Source organism: Apostichopus japonicus, chromosome 14, assembly GCF_037975245.1.
Source record: "Apostichopus japonicus isolate 1M-3 chromosome 14, ASM3797524v1, whole genome shotgun sequence".
Taxonomy (NCBI): Eukaryota; Metazoa; Echinodermata; class Holothuroidea; order Aspidochirotida; family Stichopodidae; genus Apostichopus; species Apostichopus japonicus.
Window position 1 is genome coordinate 1429385 of NC_092574.1, and position 22805 is coordinate 1452189.

The following is a 22805-nucleotide window of genomic DNA, read 5'->3' on the forward strand; positions in this document are numbered from 1 at the left end:
GAATTTCTTCGGAAAGGCGGAAAGTTTGGTTTATTGTAGATTTGTGTGCGCGGAATTAGCCTGATTGATACGGGCAAAGTGATTATTTTGCTTTAGGTGGCTATAATTCTTTCGAAAACCTTACCTGAGGCTGGTAGGAGACTAATTGGTCGATAGTTTTGAATTTTGGTGCGGTCTTTACTTAGTTTTGGTATTAAAATCATTTTGGCGGATTTCCACAGTCTGAGGAGTTGGTTAAATCATGGAAAAATATGCGAGTTAATGAATATTGGAGGCCGACGGAGGGGAATCTTTTAGCATTAGGTCATTTATGTTGTCAAGACCAGGGAAGGAGGCATTTTTGCATATTTAGTGGCACTATACCAATCGTTTATATCTATTTCTTTGAGTAGAGGGATGTTTTTGTTGAGACATCCTTAGAAGTCGGGGATAAAGCTGGTTGCATTACAGATAATTGTACGGTCTATTTCGTGTTGGAATCTGTTATTGTATGGAGGGCCATCTAAGATATTGAATATAGTTTTCAAGTACGATTCAATAAGCTTTATTTGGTCTTGAGTTTTTGTGATCAGGTTACCTACTTTATCTCTAAGGCATTGGTCTGTATTACCTGTGTTTGGGGTTGTAATGGGTTTATGATATTTTTTAAATTTTTCCAAAAGTGTTTTGGGTTTTTGTCATTAATGATTGAATCGCATTTGTTTTGGACTCGGTTTTGGTCGACCGCCGATATTTGTCTATTTATTTGCTTTTTAAATTGGTTAATTTGAGTTTTTAGAGTTGGATCTGGGGAGATCATATAGGTTCTATGTAGGTGACGTCTGAGTTAATTGGTGTAAGAATATTCCTATTTAGTTTTCGATTTCTGTTTTGTTTTTAAGGGGCAGTGTTTTTTGAAGGTATTGAAGATACTGTATGTTGGGCAATGCTGTCACAATATATGCCAATGTAATTTAGCTTGTTGTTGTGGTAATTGGGGATAGTGTAATTTGTTACGAGTTCCCTTTTAAATCATGTCCAGTCTGTTTTATTGTAATTATACGTTAATTAGTTATTTTGGATGCGACTGAGGTTTATGTCTAGCTCAAAAAGGAGTGGATATTGGTCACTGATTAGGTCATCTTCTTGGATTTGAATCGAATGAGTTTTAGTTGCAAGGTGGTTTGAGGTTATGGCGTAGTCAAGTAGTTCAGTATTATTGTTTATTGGGTTTATCCTAGTTTTGGTATTTTGGTTAATTATTTTTAAGTTGTGTTTATCACATATATCTAAGAGGGATATGCCTTTTTCAGATATTTTGGTGCTACCAAAAATCATGTGGTGGGCATTTTGATCTCCTAGTAGTATTGTATTTTTATTAGAACTTTTTTTATTGTGGATATGGGCTCATTTGGGGACTATAATAGCTAATAATGTGGAGAGGTTCATTGTCTCTTTCGAGTACAATTTCAATTGTTTGATTGTTTGTTTGGGTTGGGTTTGGGAGGAGGGTGGCTTTGAGGTTGTTCTTTTCAGCAATAAGTACTCCTCCTATAGAGCGAGAGATATCATGTCTGAAAGTTTGGTGACCAGGGATGCTAAGGTGGGAATTTGTATTTAGTTTAGTTTCGTTTAACGAAATGATATCCGGGGAGTGGATGGTGAATATACTAAGTAGGAGGCTTAATTTTGGAAGGATACTGTTGATGTTTAGGTGGAGGAACTTGATCAAAGGAGGGAGTGTGCTTGTCATGTAGGTGATTGAGGAGGGCTAAATATTGAAGGTTGGTGGAGACGTTCCATAATTACCGTTTCTGGGATATTTAAGTTTAGGTGTTTTAGTGCTAACACGGTGGCGTAACTGGCAAGGTCGTCGGATTTAATATTAATGTCGGCTTTTTGGAAGGGGTATTGTACTAATTCAATTACAAAGGTTGCGTTACTAAGTTTTTCTTCAGTGACGATTTTATTTGTTATTTCAATTTTATGGGTAGATTTGGTTACATTCGCATAGGTTCTTTGTTCTTGTTGTTTGTTATTAGCTTCAGTTTTAGCTTCTTTAAATTTTGGGCATCCTTTGGAAAGGGCGACATGAGTCCCTGAGCAATTGGCACATTTTGTGTTTTCTTTTTGTTCGGGACAGTCTCTAACTCTGTTGACCGTTTTCATCGCCACTGGAGGCATGTCCAGCACCTAGCTAACCAATTCTGGCGAAAGTGGTTAAAATTATATCTACCTGAATTGCAAAAGAGGTCTAAGTGGACGGGGGTTACGGATAATCTGGCAGTTGGTGACTTGGTTTTAATCTTAGATGAAATAACTCCCTGTAACCGTAACTGTAGTAGAGATGGGTTAGTTAGGTCGGTAAGAGTTAAGACTAGGACTACCGAGCTGGTTCGTCCTATTACTAAGATTGTTTTACTTGAATCTGCATTCTCATCTTCTAAAGTGTTTGCAAGCATTATCGTTGAAATTCCATGTAAATATAGTTGATGTGTTTTATCTTCCTTATTGAGCTGTCAGGTGCGTGAGGCTTTATAGTTATTAACCTGGTTTAGAAGCTTTACGTCACAATTTTGATTGCTAAAGCTGTTATGGAATTTAATGTACATCGATGGGGTGGTTTAGGTATTGTAGGCATTGTTTTACTTGAATATAACGTATTTCAGTGGGGAGAGTGTCATCGTTGCCGATGTGTGCTATTTGCTAAGCGTGACCAAAGGGAAATTTCCGCTTGGTTGAGGTCGAACAGAGGTCAATACTGCCCATTTACTGGTTGCCTTTCATATCCACCTCCTCGATTTGCATACTTACGTAATCGATGTACAATTACATAATCGATGTATACTTGCTTATTTTGTGAGGTACACATGCTTCATGCCTCTCCTGGTTTAGAGAGGTGTCTCATGTGTTCCTGTAGCACTGTTCCTTAGTTTGTAAGTATTTTCAATGTTTTATATAAGTATTAAGGGGCTTGATATTGTAATTGTATATCTCTTTTAATATCGCATTATAGATATTTGCATGCCTTTAATGTGATGTTGCTGCATGCTCGTGCCTGTTATTTTGATTGCCTTTTTTGTGTATTTGTTGTTTGCTTATTTGTAAGAGTATCTGGTGTAGAATATCTCGCCAGAGGTTATTTTTTGTTGGTATTCTGTACATTCTCCAGAAAGCCGCTGTTAACCCCAGAAAGCCGCAGTTAATCCATGTAAACCCCTGTACACTGCAGTTTGTCGTGCTGTTGGTTTTGCCCGGCAACGATTGTAAGTTAAGTTATAATTATCAAGAATGTAATTGCCGCCAATCTTTCTCTATGTCTTGTTTCATGTTACCAAATGTTATTTGTTGTACTTCTTCCTTTTGTGCATTATTCATAAGGAGAAATATTATGCATTATTATGTTATTATTGATTTGTTCAATTCATGTTTTTTCACCAATGTTTGTATATTGATGTTTTGATATCTTTACTTTCTAGTGTTCATCGTGGTCTTGTTGAAACCAAGCTTGTAAATAAATGGGCTAAAACCTACAACCACCTGTTCAGCTTCATTGAGCGTCGTCTCAGTGACAGTGAAAAAAAACTCTGTGGTTTTCGCCACATCTGAGACATTTGGTTTGATTTTTGCAAGTATGGTGGGTATGTCCAAAATGTTGACATTTGAAACATTGAGTGATTTGGGGGCGTTCGTGGTATTCTTCTGTTTTGTGTTTAGAGTATCCTAAGTAGAAACCTTGTTTGATTAGGGATTGTTGAGGTTCTTGTTCTTCAAACGTTATTTTTACTTTCCAAGTTGGATTGTTTGTGGCGTGACTAATGAGTCTTTTAGTTGTATTGGGGTGTATTCTTGGTCTTTCAGTTCTTGTTCAATATCTTTGATTTGAATTTCAGGGTTTATGCCACAGGCTACTACAGAGAAGTTTCTTTGTCTTACTTTTTGGGGGATTCTTGGTTTGGGGTTGCCTAGTTTATTCTTTTGAGTCCATGGTTTCAGGAGGATTTTTGCAGATTTAGGGTCATGGGGGTGATTGGGATGTCGTTACTACGAAGACGGTTTATATTTGAGATCATGGCATTTGGTTTTTCTTCACTGATTAGTTTAGCAAGGGTTATTGGGTTTTTTGATAGTTCTGGAAAGATTCCTCATACAATGATTGTTTGAGCGGACTTTTTGGTGGTTGGTTAGAGTTAGGAGATTGGTTTATTTCAACGTTGCCTTTTTCTGCTTTTTTTGTACAGGGATCCAGTCATTAATGTCTATGTCAAAGTCAGAGAGGTTTAGGTTTTCGACTAGGGGGCGGTTATAGGTGGGTAAGGGGTTGTCATATTGGCAAAACAGCCCCTCCCTACAGGTATTAAATGGCTTCAAAACAATGAAATTGATCATAGACTTCACTTACCAGAAAGAATTAGTCTCCAGCCTAAGACGGCGGACGGAAAGAATAGGAACTCCTTTTGAAGAGACACACTATGAATCGAAAGTGTACTCGGTAGCGTTGTGTTGTACCCAAGGACGCGTACGTTTTGTAAATGGCGGGTAAGCAATAGAGTGAAGGATGATGGGGGGCGCTATGTCAAAAAGCTAACTGTTGACCAACATAGAGTCCACAGAACCCTAAGGAAAGGAGAGGTAGGCAAAAGAAATGAGCCAGTTTACTTCAAATTAAGTCTTGTACATTTAGCACAAAACATTAAACACTAATTAGCTACTAATTCCAACAAAGTTTAGGCTGTGATTGGAACTTTACTGGTGGAAACATAAGTAAATATATATTACATTTTCATGAACCTTTCTTTCTTATGACTAACCTTGACTGTATATTGCAGCTTTCCAGCTTAGCTGGTGTTTTTCCATCAAATCTTTGAGTTTTCTGATCTTGACAACAATCGACTGTCTTTTTAATTTACTACAACCCAGACCACACTAATTGGCAACTCTTTCCAACAATCTAAGGCAACAATCATCAATTTAAAACAACCAAATTACTAACTACAAAATGATTCCAACAAACTAAGGCACCAGGTCTCATTAATTTAGCACAAAACAGACCACACTAGTTAGAAACTCATATCAATAAACTAAGGCAAAACTTATAAATTTAATACAAACACACCACACTAATTACCAACAAATTATCACAGCTCTCCTCTTAAATTAAGCACAAACAGACCACACTAATTAGCTACTCATTCCACCAAACTAAAGCACAATGTCTCTTTAATTTATCACGAAACAGACCACACCAATTACCGACTGGTTCCAACAGGCTAAGGCACCGTGTCTCGTACATTTAGCACTGATCTTGACAACAATCAACTGTTGAGAGGACAAGACTGATGTTCATGATACTGGGGCACAATGATGTTTCCCTTGAAACTTAATTTTTCTCCAATACTATATATTGTACTTATCTCTCAATACTCTTAATATGTGTTTACCATGAGTTGTGTTCCTCACAACTTTCACAACAGGCTAAGGCACCGTGTCTCCTACATTTAGTACAAAAAAAGACCACAGGGAATACTGACTGGTTCCAACAGGCTAAGGCACCATGTCTCATACAATTAGCACAAAAACACACCACACCGATAACCGACTTTTTTCAATAGGCTAAGGCACCGTGTCTCCTACATTTAGCACAAAAAAATACCACACCAATTACTGACTGATTCCAACAGGCTAAGGCACAGTGTCTCGTACATTTAGCACTGATCTTGACAACAATCAACTGTTGAGAGGACAAGACTGATGTTCATGATACTGGCTCACACTGATGTTTCCCTTGAATATCACTTTTTCTCCAATTTCTGTTAAATCACCTCCAGATAACAATTCCAGATCTCTGTGTAGAGGACAGGCTTGAAGAATCTTCTCGTATTTGGTGGAGTTTATGATCTTTCAACCACTTGTTCTAAACCTGATCCAGCTTCATTACAGACATCCAAGACTCACAATTTTCCTTCCATTTTCTTCATCTTCTTCTTTCACCTGAGACAGTATTGTAAAAGATAAGAAGATTTCATATATTGGAAAGCAGATAGACATTGCAACTAGACTCATTTTTATACACTCCCTCCCTTCCTCCCCTCCCTCCCTCCCCCTGACTACCTAAACAACCCTGACTGCTGCCTCATTGATATAACTATGTAAACAAACTTCTGTGTCACTATAGTAAACTGCATACCCAGACGGAAGCATTACAGAATCTTCAATGTCTCAGACCTCCAGCAGGATGTTACAGTCACAGTTCATGGAGTCTCCTTGTGAATCAGTGTGGCCAATGCAATGCTGTAAAGACAAATATAAAAGCAATATGTATATATACAGTATACCTATGGTGTGAAATAAATTTTAGTAGTTTTTTTTAGTGGTTTTACATAAGATTATCTTCCAGTTTGCGTATGCATACACCTTTCCGATGAATGTTTACAAACATGAATAAACTGTACCTCTTTTTGTTACTAAGTGCCTGTTTATTTTTAATACTTGCAATATGACTCTTTAATGAACCTTACTAGACATTGCTATCAAACCTATGGAGTAATTTGTAAAATGCCAAAACTTCCTTTGATGTACATTGTTCACTATAATGGTCAAGCCAATTGAAAGGAATGAATTCAACACAATTTTGAGAACATTTCATCAGCCAAACAATTTTGAGAGCATGTACTAGTTTATACAAACTTAGCAAGCACATTCATGAAGAACTGGAAAATTGAAAAATTTCTGAAATAAACATCATTCTTCAAACGAGAAACTTGACAAGTGAAATAAGAACCGACACTTAAGCTACAGGGGACATCCTAAAAACACTTGGCGAAGGTCTGTGGAAGGGGAGATTAAGGACCTGAACCACACATGGGGTACCATCCAAAAATAAGCCCAGGATCGGAAGGAGTGGAAGACTTTTGTTGCTGCCCTATGTGCCAGAAGGCATAATGGGTAGTAAGTAAGTACTACTTAAGCTACAACATGTACACTTAGCAAAGATGAAAACTGGCTTTTCAGCCAATACACAAGTACCAACAACATATTAGTATATTCATGGTAAACCCTCATGTGCTTCCATGACTTCTAGCACCTGTGTAATAATATTCTATATCAACAAGGACAGAGATACTATATATTGTACTTATCTCTCAATACTCTTAATATGTGTTTACCATGAGTTGTGTTCCTCACAACTTTCAATCAATGTTTTCAAATTAAAAACCAACTTAAAGACAATTACTCAACAATGAGAGGTCGAATAATAATCAAAGTTTTAGTGAAACAGTTCTGCCGACCATAAAATCATGCCTTAGGCATCAAAAGAAGTCTATGATCTGATAAAGATATGCCGAGAGTTGGACCAATACTGTTAAGCCTAGCTTCAGGTCAAAATTATGCTAGTTGATCAAATTAATACATGTATATCAATTTAGGTGCCTATGCTAGGTAACATCAGCTTGCATGGAGAGTTTTCTCCATACTTGAACCATCACCAACATCAATTAGACCACAGAGCTAGGCCTAATTGCTTGAGAATTTCATTTTACAAAGTACCGTTGCTTGTATAAGAAGCCTAGGATAGGCTAGTTCGTCCTCATCTCTATCTAGCCTCCGCTTTGGTAGGCTAGCCTAGGTTTCCCATTTTCATTTGGTGGTAGGCCTAGCCTGGGGCCATTTGTTCCCTCCCCTAAATAACGTTATTTTCCTCCCACTAAAAAGTTGAGTAACTTACCTCCCCTACAACATAGGGGAGTCAAGTACGTTTTCACTGGAAACTAACATTTTCAGGGGAGTTAACTAAGGTTTTTCATGGGAGGCATATTGGCTAGGCTATGTGGAAAGAATAGGTGGAATAACTGTAGGAAAAGATTTAAGGGAGAAAGGTAACATTAAGGGTGAAAAATAACATGGTTAAGGAAACTAAGATGCTATTTTCAAGGGAGGAGACTGTTGTTCTGTAGGCTCTGACGGCATATTTTCTTTGTAGAGTAAGCTAAAGAAAGTTGTGATAGTGTGAAGGAAAATAGAAAATGTGACCAGGTATACTTGTGTAACTGTGCAGTGATTGGAAGATAAAAAGTGTTTGTGAATAGGCTGGATTGTTTGCATAGGATTGTATGCGAACATGGGGTAATTTACATGCGTGGAATTCATAGTGGTAATGGGTTGTTTGCTTGTATGGCATTCATTGTGGGAATGAAATAACATAGAAAATTTAGCCTATGGGTATGCCCGCCTTGGTTCCTCTCCTTGTTTTCCTATTTACCAGTTTCTTCAAATACTACAAGTATTGCAAGTGTCTCTTTGAAATATGTTCCTTTCTTTCACCAAACTCTCCTAAATCACAAGATACATTTACTACGTACAGTTGCTTCACTACCTAAATTAATTCTTTCCACAGCCAAGCCGTCTTTCTTTCCTCCCCTGAAAAACATTGGTTTCAACGCCTAAATATAATTTCAGGGAGGAAACTATTGTTTTTATCCTTGGAAGTTGGAGAATAAACCAACATTTCTCCGGTCCGGGAACTAACAGGAGCCGGCTTTGCCTGTCATGATGGAAAAAAAAAGGAAAGAGAGAGAGCTCTCATCCTAAGCTAATTTGTCCGGCTGCGAGTTTCTTGAGGATGTGTTACTGTTATAAGTGCTAGATGGCATAGCCTAGGCTATGGTAGGCTGCTCTGGTACAGTGGTAGTAATTTAAAGACTCCAATTAAGTAAGGCCTAGCCTAACTGTACTAGCCTTAACCAGAAAGTAATTAAGCCCAACCAGCTAGGTCTAGTATTTTGTCGGAAGATATCAAGTGTCTTACTTTACTTACGTTAATTGTCTAGTGAATATCATAATCATATTAGGCCTAGGCTAGGTTAGCATTCCAACTTACTAGTATAGACGCAAGTGCCTACGTAAGCTAGCCTATCGTTAGGCCTAAGCGATATATGATTATATGATAGGCTAGCCTAATTTCTCACGCTCGCTGACTCAAACAATGTGAAGTACTAACTTGCTCCACAAAACTAATACACAACCTTCGAGCTGGCGAATATATCTGCCATTCACATTCTTTGGCAGTTACTCCCCGTACAGAATAGGCTACAAATTACAATTACGTATGAAATGTTAGCCAACGGCTGCCAGGAAGCGAATTAACTGCTCGTGCAACCTTTCGTGAGCTTTACAGTATATACAGATCATAATTCGCGCTCCTTAGCTTAACCTTTGACCACGACCGTGTGCGTCTATGGCAAGCCATGTGGGACAAACACCGCATAATATATCAACGTATTAATTGTAATTTATAAGCGTATTAATTGGAATATATACGCGTATATTATTAGCCAATCATATGGCTTAAATATATCCGCATATTAATTCGTATATATACACGTACTAATTCGAATATAGACACGTATTAATTCGAATATATACACGTATTAAATAGAATACATATGGGGATTAAATCCAATTTATGCATGGATTAATTCGAATGTACACGAAAACACATTTCCGCTCTTGCTGTGTACATATATCAAACGATGAATATTTTGGCAGGCTCGCGAGATCGCTACAAAAAGCGAAACTATACGCATGTACAACACATGCATATTCAAATATACGCATATATATTCAAATTAATATGCGGATATATTATGCGGTGTTTGTCCCACATGGCTTGCCATATGCGTCTGACCGAAGATAAACTAGCAATGACATGCTAGATGCATATCCATTTGGAATCATTACATTTACAACGAAACAATTCAAATGGTCTCATGACATAGGCCTAACGTCCTTAAACATGTTGGTCAAGATAATTTATTGAGTTCGCTGCGGATCTCGTCACAAAAGTTGTTTTAATGACCAATATAGCATTACCAGAATGGGTTGGTCTGGCATTATGCCTAGGCGGGACAGTAGGCCTACTGTCATGATCAACCTGGGGGGGGGGGGGGACGGGGGTGTAGGTCTGGCGTATCCATGGGACAGACATTTTAAAGATAATAATTTACACTTTTTGAGGGGGCCGGACTCTTGGGGCAAATCTTGACATAAAAATGTCAGCCTAAAATTGTTTAGCTGGCTACATGAACATTTCCAGATACAACAAATTTTGGCAAAAACTGCTAGAATTTTGTGATAAAATGTCACATTTGAGATTTTTTGGATAAATTGTCTGAATTTTTAACCCATTCCCCCAAATAAATGAAGGTATTAAATGAAATTCACTGTTTCTGTGATCCATGTAGAGGTTTTGTTCTTCAAGTACAGTGTTACCTTTTTGTGCATCTTCATTTGAGTCCTAGAGCATCTGTTCCTTATGCATGTTTTGAAGTAGAGGTTTGGTAAAGTAGAGGTTTGGTAAATTTTAATAGAATCAATAGTTATATCTACTTCAGTTGCTGTAACTGTAACTTAGGTGCCCCCCCCCCCCCTCCCTCTGCCAGGTTTCATCTAGGATGAATCACTGGTGCTGTGATCAAGTGGATAAAGGCAATGGCATTTGAAGCAATGAGGTTTGGCAATCAGGAGGTTCTATGTAAGGTGGGTTTATCATCTAAGAGCAGTCTACAGTTTTCCCATCTGAAATGAATTTCTAAATTTTATAAAAAATGTTGAATTGGAAGCCACCCGAGGTGTAAGTTGTGATCCATACGCTTGTGCTTCTCCCACATTTGTGTTCGGTTAAGCTTCGTAAAAATAACTGCTGATTATTATTTTTACAAGGGCCGTGTAACCCCATTCTTATCTTTGGAGGGGGGGGGGAGGGGGATATCTGCACTTGTTGGATGTGTAGTGCAATTGGACGCCAAGATTAAGAAACAGAAAACCACATTTACATAATGTTACAGCTCTGATATAAATCTTAGCTTTATAAGAAACTCAAAGGACAGCAATTTATTTTACCACTCCATGGAAGCTGGAATCCTTTTTATTTATCAACAGCATACATACACACCATAATTGAATGATAAAACAGTAAAATAAAAGATAAAAGTACTAAAACTGAAAACATGCAAAATGACATCCCTTGATGAAAGTACGGTGAACTGGAGCCTCTGGAGAGAGATGTATACAAATACAAGCTTACAAGCTCACATCTATAATAATCAACAATGTGGGTAATCATTAATAAGTACTCATTTGAGTGTGAAAATAAAGCCTACAGGTTGTCAAATAATTCATTGTTAACAGTTAGATCATATAGCAAACAGAACAAGTAGCTACAAAGGAACGTACTTCCTTCATAAAATATCGCCCCAAGTGTCTAGCAGCATATATTATGTTACTTAATTATACTCAACTATCAGAGTGAACAATAGAGTAAACAACTCTACAGTAAAGGCCACCATTTGAATACTGTACTATCTTCTAAATGAATGGAAACAGTTAAAAAGATAGTTCATACTGTTCCAGTCTTTGATACATTGTGTATGAAACCGGTGGGGATTATAAAAATATTGGGTTGACATGATCCTCCCCCAGCCCCCACCCCCCCCCCCCCCGCACGGTCCCACGGTTCTTCCTCAAACAGTATAATCCCACCATGAGTGGACTTGCCTGAACTCAGTCAAAAAGTATCTGGATCTGAGACAAGTATGACAAAAAGTCTGGATCCCAGACATCCAGGGTCCAAGTCCGAGACTACAGAAAATGTAGGTTGGTACTACTGCACTGCTATTTAACAGGTGACTACTTGGGTAATTTTTACATAAGAGAGCGTTCGGTACTAAATAACATCAACAATGAAACAGCAGCTTGAAGGAATTATACTAATAACTCTCTCAGAGTCATCCAGATGCCCATGGACAGATTTTGCTGAGTCCTGAAAAATAACAACAAGAGGACTTGTAAAATATTTTTATTTTCATGCCCTTGTGTTACTTTTAAAGCAAAAGTAGCAAGATTCTAGTGGATTAGATCTGACAACTTAAGAAGATTTAGTGAAGAAAATAATTTACTGGTGTTTGCACGCTGAGGTATGTTCCCAATATGTCGAATAGCTCGCTTTTGTAAGACTGTTAGTTTTAGTCAGACAAAAAGAATAGCCCCCAACCAAATGGTGGAACAATATGAAAGATGAGGATGTATTAATGTGTTGTAAAAGTTCTAATGACATTACACAGTATATGGTACTTAACATTTGAAATAATAGCAACAGCACTTGCTACAGTTACGTAAAGTGAATGAATATGGTTAATTTGCCAAGTAAGATTTGCATCGATGGTGATTCCCAGAAACTTAGCATTGTCGACTTTATTGATTGTGATATTTATATTCACAAAGATCTCTAGATCCCACTTTTTGCTATATGATCCAAATACCACAATATTTGTTTTATTAATATTTAAAGATAATTTATTGGCTTTGAACCATTCATTGAAACAATTTATTTCGTTATTAATTTTATCCTGTACAAGTTTTGCATCTTTTCACGTGAAGAAAATATTTGTATCATTCAGCTAATAAGAGAGCTCATGAATCCTGGTAAATGTGGGAAATGTCATTGACATATAAGATGAATAGAAGTCATCCCAACATGGAACCTTGTGGTACTCCACAATTTATCTGCAGGGGGTCAGAGCTATTATTAAATGAGGTGAACTGATGTAACTATTGAACCAGGAATGTGCTGTACCTCTGATACCATAATAAGAGAGCTTTGTTAGCAGATTGTTGTGATCAATTGTGTCAATGTCTTACTAATGTTATGAAATAGTAATACTGTCTCTTTGATGTTACCGAAACACTCCATCGAGACACTGTACAGGCCCTTATATATTTATCTAGGTCAAAGATTCAGTTTTCCCAAGAGAAGTTTTAACTATCTTATTGAATCATGTCACAGGGCCTTTTCCCAAAATAGATTCGATGTGTCTGTAGAACATCCGAGAAGGTTCTTCTCACGTGGTATGGAAGTTTCCATAAAAAAGGGGTGGACTTCCAAACTCCCAACCAATCAGGGCAGATCAGTCATTTATCCAATGATTTTTATATCGTTAAGTTAATGCAGGATGAGCAGGTTATTGGCTGCCTTCTGATTGTGCGCAGAGGGATTTTCGGTAGAGTGATGTATAAAAGGTGGCATGGGTCCCGCAAGTTTTTCACTTCGTCACCATTTCATCACTCCTTCGAACTGCGTAATTGACGGAGTCAAATCATTGTAATTTTGTTTGTATGAGAATCGACAGAGAAGAAATTATACCGAATCACTAATCAAATCCTATCTTGTCAACTTGTTTTTCTGAGAACTCATTGTTTTCTTCTATCTTCCGTTCGAGACGTCTCCTGAAGAAGCATAAAATACGGCATCAAGATAACCCCAGTACCTTTCTATCGCGAGTCCCGATATAGTATTACATGTCGGAGGAGCGGGCTCGTCACAATATTACACTAAGGTCAAGATTCCAACTGAGGTTGTTTTTTATCTAAAGCATGAGAGATTTACAGCATCAATGAGAGCTATCTCAGTTGAGTGACCAGGATGAAAACCGTATTGTCTGTTATATAGGATGTTATTTTCTTCTAAGAAGTTGTGAATGCAATTAAACATAAGGCGCTCAAGGAGTTTAGAGAAGCTTGGTAAAACAGAAATTCAATGATAATTTACCAAAATGTCTTTATCACCATTTTTATGGATGGGAGTCACTTCTGCAGTCTTTAGCTTGTCTGGGAAGACACCTGTACAAAAGACATGTTAAATATATGACAAAGAGGGTTAGCAATATGGTGAATAATATGTTCAGCAATTCCAGGCCTAAAATCATCATACCCTGCTGATTTGTGCTGTTTTAGACAAGTAAGAGACACTTTAATAATTTCATCTTATTGGACTGGAAGTAGAAAAATTGATGAACATTAAAGTCATTAGGTGACAAGAAGTCTGTTGGATTAGATTTGAGGGGACATGATTTGCCAGTGATGGCCCGATATTTACAAGAAAGCTATTGAATTCATTTGATATATCTTAGAGTTCGCTTGCATTCCTGTAGACGGTTTTGAATGATGATGGATAGGAGAATAGCTTCTTTTTTTTAATTCCCTATGAGAGTATTTACTGTCGATTTGGAGTCAATTCCACTATTAGAGAGTTTTTCAGTAAAATAAAGTTTTTTTGGTATTCTAAGAACATTAGTCAATCTGTTGAGATATCTGGTAAACACTCATTTATCTGTGACTGTTTGGTGTATTAAATAATTTTTAAAAAGTTTATTTTTTCTTTTAATTGAAGTTAGAATGCCCTTTGTAATTCAAGGATGGTGTTTATATTTATGTCTAATATTATGTTTGATATACGAAAAACAGCTATTAAAGGTAATGTTAAAGCTATCGATATATACGCTATAGGCAGAATCTGCACATGTTTGTTCATAGACCTGAGTCCAGTCTGTGTTGGCAATGTCATACATGACACAGTTTATGTTGTTAATACAATAGTTTCTAACATACCAGCAGTTTGATGGTTTGGGAGCTTTAGTGACTGGTTTCTTAAGGAATATATAGGAAAATGATCACTTAAATCAGTTGTCAAAATACCTGACAATAAATTATCTTTATATACTGTACATTGGTTTTATATAGTGTCATCTAACTCTGTCAAAGAAAGTGGGTTTGTTTATCACTGGGTAAAAGCCATTTGAATAAGTGACATTCAGGCAGTCTATAGAGTTACTTTAAAAAAAAATAACAATATCGTAGTCACCTGTGAGATAGCAATGACAAGTTTCCTTAGATAAGATCTCCAATATGTTTTATATTTACATACCTTCATTGGTTTCTTCTTCAGTGAATGTCTCATTTTGGCCTGTAGAAATAAGATGTACAGTATTCATATAAGTGGATCATTGAGAATCTCAAATCCAGTAACTTCTCTCATTGGCGATGATCAACTTGAGCTTTGTTTCCAACATTCATTTCTTTCAAAAGTCCAATACAAATAAAGTACAAATGCATTTGAAAAAGGAATGACAGGGGGGGGGGGACTGAGGGGGTTCTTGCCATTTCAGTGAAGTTAAGTAGTGTCTGTAAAATTCTTAGTGTAAAGTGCAAGTCAATAGATTTGCTATCAATTGATTCACTGAATTTGTCTATCAAGCTCTGAAATATAATCAATTTATAGACAAAACAACCAAGTCCTAGATAACATGTTAATTGGCAAAATCAGGTCATTTCTAAAATGAAATTAATGTAATTTTGATATCTGACAATAAAAAAAAATGAAAATTGGAAAGAGGCTCACTAATTGCAGTCTAACATGAAAGTAGGAAATGGGGATACCATCTTATCGGTAGTCACATCACTGCCCAGACGAAAATAGGGCAATAAAACCACAGAATTCCCTGAAATACAGTATAAGCCAGGAAAAGCATGGATTTTATCCAGGGAAATCTGGGAAAACTTCTGGGTTTGAAAATGGTCATTTGGACAGGAAAAGCCTGTTTTTTTTGTAACGCATTTAGAGCCAGATAAAGGCCGAACAAGCCTGAAGTGTTAACCCAGGTTTAACCTAGAAAAGCCAGGTGTATATATGTGTGAGTGAAGAGACCCACGAAAAGCCTGGCATGCGAACCTAGCAATACCTTGGAATAGTGTTGCAAAGGAAACAGGATTTCCAAAAGGAAAATGATAATTGACAATTACATTTACAATTTAAAAGGCACTAAATTTGGTATTATCTATTCTTTTCTTCCTAAGATTGTAATTTACATTGAGGTTGGAGAGTGAGTCTTTATTGAATATTTGTCCTATTCACCCAATCAAGGGCGGCGGAACCGGGGGGCACAGGGGGCACGTGCCCCCCCACTTTTCCTCAGATTAAAAATGTGCCCTTTTTCTACATAAAAATTTCTAAATAAAAAAAGAGTTTACAAAGCGAAACCCACGTCGAATGAAATATTTCGGGAAGTTTTAAATGTTTACTACCACAGGCGTAGGAGCCCAATTTGATTTGGGGGGCTGTAACGACTTGCCCGAAAAATATTACCACAATTTTTCGTGCGCTACACGCGCGTTCAACATGTTAATGTGCATATCATATAGGCATGCGTTGGTTATTACATCGCATGCCAATAACATACAATCATTTGCCGTGTTATAACCCTTCCAAATTGGTTAGAATTATTGGCAAAGTCGTTACAATAATAATGATCATAATAATATCAGTTTAACCATTGAAAACACATAGAAAATTACTTTTCTTTCAGTATTTTGAAATATTTCATTTGCTTTCATGCATGTATCGATCGCGTGTGCAGGGACTTGGACTTTATAATGATTTCACCTCATTTTGTCGTTTCCTTGTTTCCCAATTTGCACATTAGATACTGTACTGCAGTGCTAGTATGCATTGTTTCCTTGAGGGGGGGGGGGGGGTGGCGTTGATGGAGTGATGTGTACACGCAAATAAGATAATACAATAAGAGTTATGAAGGGTACTAAATATCAGGCTGTATCAGTCCAATCGAATTTCTGCAAAGTGCCCTTCGACGTTGGTGCCCCCCCAGATTTAAAGTGCTTCCGCCGCCCTTGCACCCAATAGATACTCTCAACATGGACAGACAGAACTGAAAACAGTTCTAATATCAATTCAAAATAATTTATTCAAATGAGAAGTTGCAACAAAAAAAACCCAGACAAGTTGAAAATTGTAAGTTAAAATCTTCTGCCCTTCTTTCAGTCAATCTCTCAGCTTTGACCTAACCATGGTAAGGTCTATGTTATACTGTACGTTGCTACCACAAGATCTCAAACAATAGGAAAATAAATAAAGTTCAAATTTGATGGGTTGGTCAGAACCCTGAAAGCAAACAGAGGCTTAATTTGCTAAACATCCTACTACAATAAAGTTACCTGAACATACTATCAAATTACATTTTTGTCATTTTCATGAGTAAGTTTGCTTATGACTTCTTTTCTCAGGTAATAATTAGCATGTGCCGTTTTTTTTTGTTTTTTTTGTGAAATGAGTTTAACACCAAACTTTATTTGATTAACTTGAAGCCTACACAGTAAATAACAGAAAGTGTTATTCAAAAATTTGAAGCTTTCATAAAGGGTTTTGGGAAGTTAAATTTCATGTTCAATGGGTACTTGATAAAGTTCAAGCACAAAGAGAGCTGAAACTTTGGTCCTAATTATTATAACTCTGAAGGAAGCCTTTAGACTTTTACTTACTTTCCAGCTAATTCCTCTTCCTGTGTCCAATGCTGGCCTCAGCTCTGCATTTTTATTTGTGTGCATTCCCAGGACACGACATGACTTCAACTACTCAGGTGAAAACAGCAGATTTGCCAACTTGCAAACTACCTGTGAAGCTATGGTTAATGAACCAATTTGGACTTCTAGTTCTTTCTGAAAGAGAGAAAATGTTTTTAATAATGACAAGGTTTCTACAAATGGAAAGTTCCCTACCTCAGGGACATACATAGGTTTAAATAATAGAGGGGAGTGCTGGAACCTGTAACTTTGCTACACATTTAGAAATTGCCATTCAAGGAAAGAAATGGGAGGGGGGTGACGTAGTGGCAAAAGTGTAGTGATAACCTCAAGGATGTTTAAAGTTAAGACAGACTCTAATAATTCCAAAATGCATTCATAATTTCTCAGTAACATCCTTACAACTTTGTGATTGTTTACTCTACATTATTTTCCATGTAAGCAGGGCAATGTAAAGCTATCATTGGTTCATGATATACATTGCAGTGAGAAGACTAGATTGCACAGCAGAGTGGATGTACAGAGATTGAAGGAGGGTCTAAAAGTGAAACATCTGGGAAATTGACAGTCTTTATTGGAACAATACATTCCATTGGAATTTCAAACCTCCAGAAAGCTTGTATCTTTCTGTATTTAACTAAACTGTACTGGTTGTTTTCAAGCTTAACACATGTACATTAATGAAATCATAGAAAAATGCAGTTTGACGAGAGGTTTGGAAATTGCCAGTTTATATAATAATTTTGAAATCAACTTGGCTCAATGATTCACCATTTGGCATTTCTTTAAACACTTTGCAATACTTGAAATTCCAGTGGAACAATGGAACTGCATTTGCTTGACTTTGTAGATGGCCAAAAAATAGACTAGGCTAATATTTGACCTAGCCTAGCTAGCCCAGCAAGTTGTGATCCGACGTAGCCTTGGCGAGTTCTAGATTCTAAACTTACCAATATTAAGTAAGATGCTCAATCCTCCCTGAAATACTTTACTTATATCACTTTTGCATTGATGGAATCCATGGTCGCCACTTTAGTTTTGGTTAAAAACCTACACATTAAACTTTCGCCAATGTTCGATACAGCTGTTGCCTGTGTACTGTATGTGTCAATCATAACCAGTTTTGCTGCTCGGATTTAATAATAATCATTTCCCTTCAGCAATAAGCCAGACCTCCCAAATTTCCGACACTAGCTAAAGGCCTGCGTCAGCCTGTGTCCGTTTTATTTCGATCACTTACTATTTTGATACTTGATTAAGGGATTATACCCGAAATGTTGTGGTGTTTCAGCAAACATTTTAACACTATTAATTACTTCTTTGACCAATACACACACACACAAATGCACATACAGTACCATGGAGCTATAAACAGATAGCTCCATAGACATACACAGACATACACCCACATGCACATGTCAAGGTCATCAGATTAAAGGACAAAATTACCAGCCCATTGGAAAATAGAGAAGGCATACATAAAGTCAATATCGTCAACACTTTCAGGAGAAAATAACAAACATTAGTTATAGGAACGCTGATTTTCAAAATATGGTCACCTTTGGTAGAAATTCTTAACCTGTTATTACCACCCTGGCCTGGAGGAATTTACCTCATTGTGACATCCTGTGCTTGCCAGCGGCGTAACGATGAGTCTGGGGGCCCCTGGGTCCAGGGAAGGAAGGGCCCCCTGGCTGGTGCGGAGAATCAACCGATGTGCGCGCAGCGCACATCACGAGCGAGGAGCGCGAAGTCCTGAAGGCGTGGGTCCATCCTTAGGGCCCTGGAAGCTCTGGGGTTCTACAAGCTCTCTGGTGCAATCTAAGCCGTATATGGAACATTTCGTGGTGATTTTATCGACTGAAATTTTGGGGAAAATCTACGTTCATAGACACATTTTTGGTCCGCTATGTCTGTCATACTGGGAACATGAAAAAATGTGTTGCAAAGCTAGAATACATTAAGAGATTGAAAGGACAATAAGACCAAATGACCAATGCCCAATTAACATAAACATGTATATTTCCACCCGTGGCGTAACTCGACCCTGTTGACAAATGGTATCCAAGTTCCCGAGAACTTGGAAGGCTAGAGCTTGAATTTACTGAGCCTGGCCTTCTTGTCAGCAAACATATCGATTAGTCCATCTATATCAAGTGACCATGCCACCTCGCTCCCGATGGAAAGGATAGCCAGCGAATCCAGCCGATCTTGAGAAATGGTTGAACGTAGGTAAGTCTTGATTAGCTTGAACTTGGAGAATGATCTTTTTGCGGTCGCCACTGTGACTGGAAGTGTAATAAATAGGACCACAGCCGATAACATACAAATCCACACACAAATCTTAGGCATCGGCGATTTGGCTGATAGCTGAGGAAAGCATCAGCCAAAGGGGTTCAAAATACGCAAAAATTTGTGTCATTTGGCCAGTTATCGGCCAATGTCATGTGGCAACCGTGACCGAGAGCGAATTCATTGAAATTAGAGGCGCTATTTCGCTATAATATGTACCAGCGTAGCCTTTCAAGTTCCAGTGTTTTACCTCAGGCTCTTGAGTCAGTCGTGCGGAAAGAAGGATACGAGATTTGCAGTTGCAGGGGCATATGATTTTTGACGAACGTATTCACGCACAGAAAAATATGTCCATTGTCTCGTTTATAGTTTCTTTTCCAACGAAAACGTGCCGTTAAAAAGAAAAGAAAAAAGGGTACCCCTCTTCTAAGTTCTGTACATCAGTGCAGCGGGGCCCCCTTTGGTCGGGGCCCCTGGGTTTGCCCCGTCCGAGCCCATAGGCGTTACGCCGCTGGTGCTTGCATGTTCATTTGGAATGTCTGAGAACAAGTTGGAGAGTAAATATCTCCATGAAAGTAACTTCTAGCAATTATAGCATGCTATAATTTCGGGCTACATATACAGACTGCTTTCAAGCATTTTAATTAGTGCAAGGTCCATTTAACCAATGGTTGCAATTTGCCACAATTTCCAAGGGTGGAATAATAGTACAAATCAAAGAAGGTTCAGAATAATAGCATTTGAAACACCTGATGAGGAAAAAAACTGGATTCTCGGTACTTAACTTCTTAATGAATTTTGATTCTCCGCATCCAATGTATTTGTATCATAATTTAACCATTTAAATTCTTTTTTCTGGAGAAGAATAGTAACAGAACTTACCCTTTTTATAAAATGCACCACATACATTGCTACTGTCTATTGCTGATTTTGAAATTACTGTGCATGTGCCATCATTCATGTGGACCCAGCTGTTGTCTTTCACTCTTTTGGCGTCAACTGGTTGACAAAGTCCCTTCGTGAATCTATATTAAAAAGAGTAATACTTTTTAAATATATCTTTTTTTTCTGGTGCATCCTTCAATTCTTGAACAAATTCCTCAACAAGCTTGGTAAGCTGTTGTTTGGTGTTAGCCTAAAATAGAAAACGTTGAGAATCTTCTCAGTGATTCCACAGCCTAGGCCTATAAGCTTGTTTAAGAAACTGTTGGGGAGTATGGTGGAGGGGAGGGGGTTATACAAACAAAATTATATAGACAAGTATCGTAACATTCATAAACAGGGGAAGTTCCATGGGTATTCAGAGGTTCAGTCCCCCACCCCCACACTTCACTATATCTCTCCCTTTCTCTTTGTGACGCATCAATTTAACATATTAACATATTTCACTGGGACCTATGATTTCTCAGTATTTATTCTTTGTTGTGGTTGAAATTCTCCTCTAGTATTTTATATTATTTACAAGGGAGTCTAATTCTCCATTGGGTACTATTCTCCAGGACAAAATCTTGTGCTTCCTAAGGTATACATTTTGTGATGCAATAATTAACTTCAATTGTTTGAAATGATCCACTGGCACTGTAAAGGCCTTCTAGTTCGAGATGCATCGTCTGCAGCCACCACATTGTCATCTATCTGATCTCTTGTATTAACATATTTTCATGAGAAGCTATATGTTTGCTCCATATTTAATCTTTGTTGTGGTTGAAATTCTCTTTCATCAATGTTCAGCCTAGTTGGATCAACCTGTATCCACATCTGCCATGCTATATACTGTAGTAGTTAATATTATTTATAAGGGAGCCTAATTCTCCATTTGGTTACATCACTAGCACAACCACTAATGTAATCTATCTGATCTCTTGTAGAGTGTGCGGCATCCAGTATGTTGGCGAAACCAAAACCACCCTTAAGAAGCGATTCTATGGTCACAGACCCACAGTTAACACCATGAAGACCGAGACCCCGGTTGGAGAACATTTCAACCTTCCCAACCATACCATTAATGACAAGTCCCTACAGAAGATTGAATCCTTAGGTAGCCATCCCGACCTAGTACGACTCAGCAGAGAGTGACTGTGGATGCAATCACTTTGCAACATTCAACCTCATGAGCAGTGGCGGAGCTAGGGGTACTGGTCAAGGGGGGCGAGAATGTTCTGTAGGGGCGCTTTCGACACTTTCTAAGCGGAGCGCCACCATAGGTTGGCGCGGAGCGTACAAAATTTTTTGAGTAAAGATACTTCCTAGATCGCCGGAAACGAACCTTTCATGGCCTTGCTAATTTGCAGATAAACGAAGAATAAATAGGTGTCATCGCCAACAAAATGTGACAAATGTCAATAGGTAGATGAGAGCGCAATAAAAAAATTAAATAATCGCGAATAAGTAAAAGTGCTAAAAGCTGAAAAGGGCGCCAGCGGTCCATTTGAGTCCGTCAGGGGGGCATTCGCCCCCCCCCCTGACTATATGGACGCTCCGCCACTGCTCATGAGCTCAACATTCAGGAAGGACATGACTATAACTTTTCTTCTGTTTCGCCCCCTCCATATCCCCTTGTAACCCCCACCCCCTCCCCGTCACTCCTCCCATAGCTCTCGTCCACCCTTTCTCCACACGTTTCTTTCTTCGTCCTTTAGTTTCTAGTTTATTCCCTACACCCTCTTCCCTTAATCCTCCCTTTGTCCCTCCACTGGGTGTATGGGCGGCCATTTGGGCAAAAAAAAATACAACGATGAAACAAGAGAAAAACAGACATGAACAAAGACGAAAAGGAACAATAATAATAATGAAGTGCATTTTAGCATGGAGGTAAAACAGACCTCCATGATTATAGATAGACTGAAAGGATATAGAGATGAAACATTCTAAACAAGAAAAGGAGAATTAAACAGACCAAAATGAAGAAAATTAACATGATCATACAGCTAATAATAAGAAAAAGATGCACCAAATGGAAACTGACTAAGCAACCAAATTAAACTACAGCAAGCCATCGGTATATAACTAGCGAACTAAATGAAAGTTTGCCCCAATGACTGAAAGTTTTCCCCATAAATCAAAACGAACGTTGGGACAGAATCAAAACAAACAGCGGGCAAAATCAAAACAGAGGGCGATACACTAAGCACGCCTCGTAGATAATTTTTATAGGAACGCCCTCAGCTCACCGCAACGGTGCGACTCGAACCGGATATTGCTGCATAGAAATTTTGTGTCTTGGTGTCTTATCATCAGGCCCATATGTACTTGGTCACGGTTACAAGGCCTGTCTATGATAATCAGTATGGCAGTGTCCCTCGTCATACTCGTCTGCCTCTGCCCCG

At 38.0% G+C, this 22805-nt stretch overlaps 1 long non-coding RNA gene across 10 annotated transcripts in view; it reads right to left on the reverse strand.

Annotated features, from left to right (window-relative positions):
* The window catches only part of LOC139979799 (uncharacterized), a 35314-nt gene that overhangs the window by 5081 nt on the left and 7428 nt on the right, over positions 1 to 22805 (reverse strand). Inside the window, exons 2-9 of one of the 10 annotated variants that reach the window (XR_011797330.1) lie at positions 20362 to 20504; positions 17146 to 17322; positions 14738 to 14776; positions 13583 to 13653; positions 9003 to 11797; positions 6167 to 6270; positions 5802 to 5970; positions 4382 to 4596 (exon numbers count right to left, since the gene is read on the reverse strand). This is a non-coding gene — a long non-coding RNA (uncharacterized lncRNA). The other 9 variants (XR_011797333.1, XR_011797327.1, XR_011797329.1 and 6 more) reach the window with 9 other exon arrangements.